Source organism: Orycteropus afer, unplaced genomic scaffold (assembly GCF_000298275.1).
Source record: "Orycteropus afer afer isolate SDZICR_OR568_19922 unplaced genomic scaffold, OryAfe1.0 scaffold00008, whole genome shotgun sequence".
In the NCBI taxonomy this organism is placed as follows: Eukaryota; Metazoa; Chordata; class Mammalia; order Tubulidentata; family Orycteropodidae; genus Orycteropus; species Orycteropus afer.
The window spans coordinates 16650754-16660910 of record NW_006921595.1 but is presented as its reverse complement, the minus strand read 5'-3'; positions in this window follow the sequence as shown (position 1 = coordinate 16660910).

Sequence of the window (10157 nt, the reverse complement as noted above, 5' to 3'; positions counted from 1 at the left end):
TTTGCCTGGTTTTGGTATCAAGGTTATGCTTGCTTCATAAAATGAATTTGGGAGGATTCCATCCTTTTCTATGTTTTGGAATAGTTTGAGTAGAACTGGTGTCAATTCTTCTCTGAATGTTTGGTAGAATTCTCCAGTGAAACCATCTGGGCCAGGACTTTTTTGTTGATAGTATTTTTATGACCTGTTCAATTTCTTCTTTTGTTATGCATCTATGCAACATTTCCCCATCAGTCTGTGTTAGTTTAGGTAATTGGTGTGTTTCTAGAAATCTGTCCATTTCTTCCAGATTTTCAAATTTGTTGAAGTACAATTCTTCATAGTATCCTGATACTATCTTTTTTATTTCAGTTGTCTGTTGTGATGTTGCCCATTTCATTTGCTATTCATGTTATTTGTATTCTCTCCCTCTTTCCTTTGTTATATTTGCCAGTGGTTTGTCAATTTTATTAACGTTTTCAAAAAAATAACTTCTAGTCTTGTTGATTTTTTCTGTTGCCCTTCTATTTTCTGTTTCATTGATTCTGCTCAAATATTTATTATTACCTTTCTTTTGGTGACTGTAGGCTTTTCTTGCTGTTCTTTTTCTAATTGTTGGATGTGTTGGTTTAAAATGTTGATTTTGGCTCCGTCTTTTTTGATGTGTGCATTTTTTGTATAAATTAGCCTCTGATCTCTGTTTTTGCTATGTCCCAAAGATTTCCGTGTGTTGTGTTTTCATTCTCATTTGACTCAAGGAATTTTTTAATTTCATTTTTTATTTCTTCTCTTACCCAGTCTTTCTTAAGGAGGGTGTTATTTGCTCTCTTTCCATTGATCTTCCTATTGTTGATTTCTAATTTGATAGTATTGTGGTCTAAGAAGATGCTTTGCAGTATTTCAATGTTTTTAAATTTATTAAGGTTTGCTTTATGGCCTAACATATGGTCTATCGTAGAGAATGTTCCATGTGCACTGGAAAAGAATGTACATTGTGCTGTTGTTGGGTGAAGTGCTCTGTAGATGTGTATAAGGTCAAGTTGGTGGATTGTATTGTTTAGCTCTTCTGTGTCTTTGTTAAATTTCTCACCAGTTGTTCTATCTTTCATTGAAAGTGGTGTATTAGAGTATCCTGCTATGACTGTGGAGTCATCTATTGCCTTTTCAATTCTTAAAGTCTGATTTATGAATTTAGGGGCTCTTTCATTGTGTCTATTGATATTTATTATGGTTATATCTTCTTGTTCAATTGATCCTTTAATCATTAGATAATGCCCTTCCTTGTCTCATATGATGGTTTTTGCCTTAAAGTCAATTTGATCAGAAATTAATATTGCCACTCCTACTCTTTTTTGGTTGCCATTTTGCTTGGTATATCTTTTTCCAACCTTTGATTTTTAGTCTATTTTTGTCTTTGTCTCTAAGGTGTGTCTCTTGTAGATAGCATATTGAAGAGTTTTGTTTTCTTATCCACTCTGCAACTTTCCATCTCTTGAGTGGTGCATTTAATCCATTAACATTCAGTATAATTAGTGATAAGTATGAATTGATGGATGTCATTTTGTTATGTGTTTTTTCATGGTGTTCCTGGTTTCTTTGTTCCATACAATTTTCTGTGCTAAGCTCATTATAATTATGAATCACGTTTTCATTTCCTTTGTTGCTATTGTTTTAGTATTTGCTAAATATTTGTGCTTGTCCTCTTTATATTGTTATGTAAAGATTTTTCATTTTTCTTTGAGGTTACCTTGTGATTTATAATTTTCTCCCTGAGTTTAGTACAATCTATTCTATTTTGTCATTCTCTTGACTTCCTCACCTTTAGAGGTTCTGTAACTACACAGTATTTTCCCTCTTTTTTGGTTTATAGTTGTCCTCATTTGTCAATTGATATCTCTGGTTTCCTGTTTATATTCTTGTAAGCTTATTTGACTTTGGATACTTCCATAGCTGTGTTGGTTTCTGGATTGCATCATCATGTGTATTAATGGTTGGTTGTTGTTGAATGAAATAATTTAAGTATAGGGTTGCTATTATTGTTGTTAGGTGCCATCAAGTTGGCCAACTCATAAAAACCCTATGTACAACAGAATGAAATGCCCAGTCCTGTGCTATTCTAACAATCATTGCAATGTTTGAGCCCATTGTCATAAGCACTGTGTCAATCTCTCTTGCTAAAAATCTTTTCCTTTTCATTGACCCTCTACTTTCCCAAGCATGATGTCCTTCTCCACAGATTGCTCCCTTTTGGTAATATGTCCAAAATACATGAGATGAAGTCTCACAATCCTTGCTTCTAAGGAGCATTTTTGTTGTACTTTTTCCAAGACAGATTTGTTCTTAATCTGACAGTCCATCATATGTTCAATATTCTTCATCAACACCATAATTCAAATCAATTCTTCTTTGGGCTTCTTTATTCATTGTTCAGTTTTTGCATGTGTATGAGGCAATTGAAAATATTATGGCTTGGGTCCCACTCGTTTTAGTCCTCAAAGTGCTTCTTAACACTTTAAAGAGATCTTTTGCAGCAGATATTCCCAGTATAATGCATCATTTTATTTCTTGACTGCTGTTTCGTAGACATTTATTATGGATCCAAGTAAAGGAAATCATTGACAACTTTAATTTTTCTCCATTTATCATGATGCTGCTTATTAGTCCATCTGTGAGGATTTTTGTTTTCTTTATGTTGAGGTGTAAACTATACAGAAGATTGTAGTCTTTGATCTTTCTCAGTAAGCATTTCAAATACTCTTCACTATAAGTAAACAAGATTGTGTCATGTGCATATCTCCGGTTGTTAATGACAATATCTCCAATCTTGATGTTGTGTTCTTCTTCATATAGTTCAGCTTCTCAGTTCAGTATACACATTGAATAAGTATGGTGAAAGGACATGACACTGATACTCACTTTCCTGATTTTAAACCATGCAGTACCTTTTGTTCTGTTCAACAACTGCTTCTTTGTCTATATACAGGTACCTTATAAGGACAATTAAGTGTTCTGGAATTGTCATTCCTTGCAATGCTATCCATAATTTGTTGTGATCCATACAGTCGAATGTGTTTATACAGTCAATAAAACACAGATAGACATCTTTCTAGTATTTTTTATGTTCAGCCAAGATCCTTCTGACATCAGCAATGATATCCCTCATTCTACATCCTCTTTTGAATCCAGCTTGAATTTCTGGCCACTCCCTGCCTATTTACTGCGGCAACCATTTATTATTATTATTATCTTCAACAAAATTTTACATGCGTGTGATATTAATGACATTGTTCAATAATTTCTGCATTTTATTAGATCACCTTTCTCAGGAATGGGCCAGTTGGCCAGGTAGCTATCTTCCAAATTTCTTGGCATACACAACTGAGCACTTTCAGCATAACATCCATTTGTTGAAACATCTATGGGAATTTTGTCAATTTCTGGAGCATTATTTCATTATTTTTGTTTGTTTTCAGTGTCATCAGTGCAGCTTGGACTTCTTCATTCAATACCATCAGTTCTTGATTATATATGCCACTTCTTGAAATGGTTGAATGGTGACCAATTTTTTTTTTTTTCCCTACAGTGAAATTCCTGTATTCCTTCCATCTTCCATCTTCTTTCAATGCCTCCTGGCTCATTTGATATTTTGCCCTCCCACTGCCATCAAGTCCATTCTGATTCATAGGTACCCTTTAGTGACAGACACTTTACAACAGAGTAGAACTTCCCCATAGGGTTTCTAAAGCTGTAAATCTTTATGGAAGTGAACTGCCTTATCTTTCTCCTATGGAGTAGCTGGTGGATTTGAGCCACCAACCTTTTGGTTAGCAGCTGCATGTTTTTACCACTACACCAAATATTGGAACTTGAGGCTTGAATTTTTTTCTTCAGTGTTTTCAGCTTGAGAAATGCTGAGCATATTCTTCTGTTTTGATTTTCTAACTCCAGTTCTTTGCACATTTGACTGTAATACTTTGTCTTCTTGAGCAGCCCTTGGAAATCTTTTGTTCAGCTCTTTTATTGAAAAATTTCTTCCTTTCACTTTAGCTACTCGCCATTCAAGAGCAAGTTTCAGAGTCTCTTTTGACAAACATTTTGGTCTTTTCTTTCTTCTCTGTTTTCTTAATGACCTTCTGCTTTCTTCATGTATGATGTTCTTGCCATCATCCCACAATTCATCTGGTCTTGTGTCATTTGTGTTCAATGCATCAAATGTATTCATAATGGTCTCTAAATTCAAATGGGATGTACTCAGGATTATACAGATAGTCCCTGACTTATGACATATTCAATTTACAATGAACTACACTTATGCTTGAATTACAAAAAAGTGCACCTAAGATCATCAGATCTCCAATGTATCTGGAATTTTATGTCTTCCTGGGAGGAATATGGGAAAAATGTATTCAGGGGATATGGAAAAAATCACTGAGTTATATGACCACCCACCAAACATTGATCAGGATAATATGATAGAAGAGATTTTTGGGAAAATCATCCATATGACAAGAATGCTGAATTTAGAACTTGATATCACCAAAGTGGAAGATCATGAAGAAGGGGAATTGACAGATCAGGACTTACTTCATTTTGAAGAGAAAAAAAAAATGCTTAAGAAGAAAGAAATAATGAGGAAGGGGAAAGAAAAAAGTTGTCAAAAATTTTAGAATGAAAGAATTAGCTGAAATTGTTCTCAACTAAATCAGGGGTTTCATTTACTTGAAACATGGACCCAAATGCTGGTCATTTTGCCAAAGTTAACAGGCAGATTCAGGAAGCAGTGACATGATACTGTGAAATACATGAAGATAAAAAGAAAAGGATCATACAGATAACTCTCACTGATTTCCTGACTAGGAACATTCATCCCTATTCCTGGGGATAACACAGATGATTATTGCAAGTGGCATTATTACAATTGACAAAATGCCAATGTCACACAATTCTTCATTGTCAGAGTAAATCTTTATGATTTTGTATTTTTATATGCATATACATGTATTAAAATATACCTGTAGGTTCATATGTAATGTTTCCAACTCCCAAAGACAAAGAGTGAATTTATAAAAATATTGATAATAAAAGGCAATGATAGTGAAAACACGAGAATGTAGTATTTGAATTATGTCAGAACCAAGTTATGACAGAGTTGTTGGCCCAGAACCCCATCGTAAGTCAGGGAATACCTGACACAACACAGCACAGCAACCACAACAACCTTGCATGGTAACCATTAGACCCATTTTATAGATGGGGTACCAAAACTCAAAGAGTTTAAGTATATGATCTTCAATTATTTAAAAAGGAAGAGAAATTCAAATCCACATTTTCTAATAGTTGTTTTCCTGCAATATACATTGGCAGGTTAATGAACAGCAAGAAGTCCAGGTGGGATGGAAAAGTGGTCAATAGTTATTTGTGTTAAGTGAGCAAAACAGGTGTAGGAAGCCAAGAGGGTTAAGTACCTACTAGAATATACAGAGGACTGTAGTTCATATGAAAAGGAGCTCTGGTAGTGCAGTGGTTAAAGCATTTGGCTGCTAACCGAAAGGTTGGCAGTTTCAACCCATGCTACTATGTAGGAGAAAGATTAGACAGTCTGCCTCCATAAAGATTTATAGCCTTGGAAACCTAATAGGGGCAGTCCTACTCCATCCTATAGGGTTGCTATGAGCTGGGATCTACTCAATGGCAGAGGTTGTTATTGTTAGGTACCATTGTGTTGGCTCTGATTCATAGCGACCCTATGTACAACAGAATGAAACACTGCCTGGTAGTGCACCATCCTCATAATCCTTGCTATACCTGAGCCCATCATTGCAGGTACTGTGTCAATCCATCTTGTTGATAGTCAATGGCAGAGGTTAGTGGTTGGTGATTTATATGGAAGGTGTTCCTGGGTGGTGCAAGCAGTTAAGTGCTTGATTACTAACTGAAAGGTTGATGTTTGAACCCACCCAAAGGCACCTCAGAAGAAAGACCTGGTGATCTGCATCTACAAAGTCATAGCCTCGAAAACCCTGTGGAGCAGTCCTACTCTGCACACATGGGCTTGCCATGAGTAGCATTAACGTGGAAGCAGCTGGTTTGGGTTTGTTTTTGAGGAGGTTTGATAGTTCAAATGTCAGAATATGTACTTCTATAAGAGACTTAAATGGCCCAGTGTTTTTCATCAAAGATTTGGTTCTTACTTCATTATTCTGCATAGGACTTAATTTTCCAGTTAGTTGTACATACGGTTTTTGCTAAAGAAAAACAGAAGCAATTTAGACAGAGTTCAGACCCTTTGTAACAAGCAGGGAAAATAAGAGATGATAATCCTTTTATGTTCTCTGCAACACCAATTACTTATGCTTCCAACCCTATTTTTGGAATGTTCAAGGTAGACAACTTCACAAATTATGCATTTCTATAGATCCAGCCTTCTTTTGTTTGCTAGGTTAATTGTTTTGTTTTGTTTTGTTTTAACTCAGTGATTTAAAAAAAAAAAAAAACAGGCTGTTAGAATAAAGTGAAAGATTGGAAGAACATCTGTAATTCTACAAATATGTTCCCAAAAGATTTCACAACATTCTGGGGGAAATCTGAAAGCAAAACTTTTCTTTAAAAAGTTTAATATTCTGGCCTAAAGATTTACTCTAGACTGGGAAGCCCCTAAGTATTTTTAAATGGAACTAAAGAAATGCATAAACATTTCAGGATTTTTTTTTTTTAATATCCTAGATGAAAATGGGATTAAATATTGTCCCCTAGGAACTAGATATGTTTTACTTTTTTCCAGCTTCATTATACAATCATTTTTCTAATACTTTCAACAGCTAATATTTTTCCCTTTTGAATTTTTACCTGATCTACATTCTTAGGAAAATTGTTTTCTTGCACACACTGACTAATTTTCTCAGTTGTCACCAACATCAGTAAATATTTTTAAAAGACCAGCTGGGTAAGCTGCATTAACTAAGCACACACACATATTATATTCTTGACAGCTCAGAAATGTCTTTAATCCAAGGGCCTAATTGGTATGTTTAAGTGCATATGGCGTGTCTGTTTGTTGGTTTAGTTTTTTTTTTTTTAATGAATATTCAAAGTATTAAGGAAAATAACCCAAATCACAATTTTCTATAACCTATGAAGAGCTATGTATCAAATATATTCCCTTCTCAATAATATAAGATCTCACATATCTTTTAACTTGTACAATAGAAACACAAGGAAGAATAATTTAGAACAATTTCTAAATGAATGAAAAAATGAGATTGCTCAAATTTAAATAGTGTTTGATACCAGTACATCACACTAATAAGAACAACTTTGTTATGATACATTTCATGTTTCCAAATAATTTGTTTTTAAAAGTATTACTTAATTCATGAACTTTACGCCACAAATACAAGTTTTTCTTCCTTAATTTAATGCTACAATATGGATCTACACTAAATGCTCTTTAAAAAATTATACATGTTTATTTGTACATCAAATTATTGTTTGTACATTTGATTTAAAAATTGCTGTTGCTTTTGATTCAGTGCCCCCTAATATACCTATAGGCATCCCTAGGTGATGCAGTTAGAAGCTCAATCACTAACTGAAAGGTTGAAGGTTCAAATCCACCCAGAGACACCTTGGAAGGAAGGCCTAGTGATCTGCTTCAAAAAGGAGTAGTCATTGAAAACCCTATAAAACACAGTTCTACTCTGACACTCATAAGGTTGGTATGAATTGCAACTGACTCAAGGCAAATGGCAATATATCCATAAACAAACAAACAAAAAGTCACTGCTGTCGAATAGGACCCAATGCATAGAGACCCCTCCTTGGGTTTCCGAGGCTGTATCACTACAGAAGTAGATTGCCCAATCTTCCTTCTGAGGAATGGTTGGTGGTTTTGAACCACCAGCCTTCTGATTAGCAGTCAAATGCCTTAGGCACTACACATCAGAGCTCATCAATTTAAGGCCTTATTAAGCATAAATTAATTTTAGTATCACATTGTGAAAAGCACAAAGGTGAAAATATGGAGCCAAAATATACATAGAATGTATATGTGTGTGTGTGTGTGTGTGTGTGTACACACATTATATCCATAACATGCTTAAATATAGCTTATTACAAAAGAAGAAGTCATTCTATTTCAATTGGAATATAAACTAGAAAATTAAGTGCCAATAATAGTCATAGAATATTTCGACATAGTGATCAGAATGCTAAATTTCATTGCTAAATGCTTGATAAATTCAATGCTATATGCTTGATATAATATTAATTGGTCATCTACCAATCTTGAAAAATCTAGGGAAAAAATAAAGCATTTCATGGTAAGAATTTAAAATGATACACCAAAGGAATACTAATGATAACCCAAATGGTGCCTTTTTTGTTAATTTTCCTAAAGACAGAGAAACCAATATTTTGTGACTCCAAGCTTAGATTGGACTACCTGTCCATTAATAGCATAAAATGGGGAGTTGAGCTGTGTTAGAGATTGTCTGTATTTAGTAGTCAATTTCTATAGTCAATTTCTATTTAACATTGGGAGCAGTAATGCTGTGTTGGCTCCTGGAGTCTTTATAACCAAGTAAATATGAAAGCCCGAATACCAGGAAATATTCCTGCCAGGCAGTCTAAAAGTACAGGAAGAAAAGCTCAGGAAAGCCATTAGAATAAACCCTCACTCTCTACATAAGGCTTACACAAGGCAAACATTTTCCTCTATTTTTTATAATCAATTTAAGGCCTTATGAAGTGTAAATTAATTTCAGTATCACATTAAGAAAAACACAAAGATGAACATATGGAGCCAAAATATACATAGAATGTATGAAAGGGTCAAATAAAAATGCTTTTAGCTGGTTTTACCCCATGTTTATTTTCTTGAATGAGGGGTTGATTGCATCTGTAATTGATTTATGTGCTTCTATTACACCATTAAAATACTACCAAGCCATCAATGATTCTTCCTTTGGTCAGAAAACCTCTCTTGCCGACACTGCTATCTAATTGTATGATGAAAAAATGACATGTTTATGTTTAAAAGCTGGTGTTCTGACTGCACTTGATGGCTAGCAGGAATTGGAAAGGAACATTACTGAGAAAGCAGGCTTCTTGTGTACGATTTATTATAATCCATTGGAGCTGGAGAGCAAAACATGGTAAGAATGAGGATTGCTCCTGACACCAGTTATGTTCTGCTCACCTCTTCCATTCTCTTGTGCACCACCTGAGTCTCAATAATCACATTTATATGAGTGGCTCTGTCTCAACTCTTGTCTCATCCTCCAGAACCGTATTTCCATCTTGCACTTGACACTTCCACCTGGGTCTTCGTTAGCTCCAACATATGTTCAAAATGGATCCTCTCCTCTTTGCCCTTCACCTACCTCTCTTTCTTCTACCTCTACAAACCTCCCTTTTCACTTTTCTATTTCATGTTCTCCACCATTCCCTCATGCACCTTTGAAGTCATTTGTGGGCCCCTCTTCCATTGATGCCTACATAGATCTACTTTAGCCTCTCTTTTTGTGTGTACTATACTCAAAGCTCCCAGTTGCTCCCGGTAGGGTTGAGTCTTATCTTCCACTTACGATACATCTCTTGGAGCATAGTTGTTACAAGATACCACTAACCCATATGGTGATTTTTCAGAAATCAGAAAAGGCACTCCATCTCAAGATAAACTTGACGCTCATCTGTCATGAAACTTGTCATAATGTAATATATTTCCAATGACTGAAACATGTTTCACATAGCTTGATATAATATTAATTGGTCATCTACCAATCTTGAAAAATCTAGGGAAAAAATAAAGCATTTCATGGTAATAATTTAAAATGATACATTAGAATACTAATGATAACCCAAATATTGCCTTTTTTGTTAATTTTCCTAAAGACAGAGAAACCACTATTTCGTGACTTCAAACTTAGATTGGACTACCTGTCCATTAATAGCATAAAATGGGGAGTCGGGCTGCTTTTATACTTTTAAAGTACACTTTTTTTTAATAAGTCTAAAAATCTACAGGATCACCATGTGAATGGAATTCTAAGGTTTGGCAGTGCATCATTCTGAACATCTCACAGGAAATGCCTGTGACATTGCCATGCCCAACTCTGTATGTTTTAATGACTCCTCATTGCTTGGGGGAGTGAGTTTAGGAGGGATAGCCTAGTGCGGGA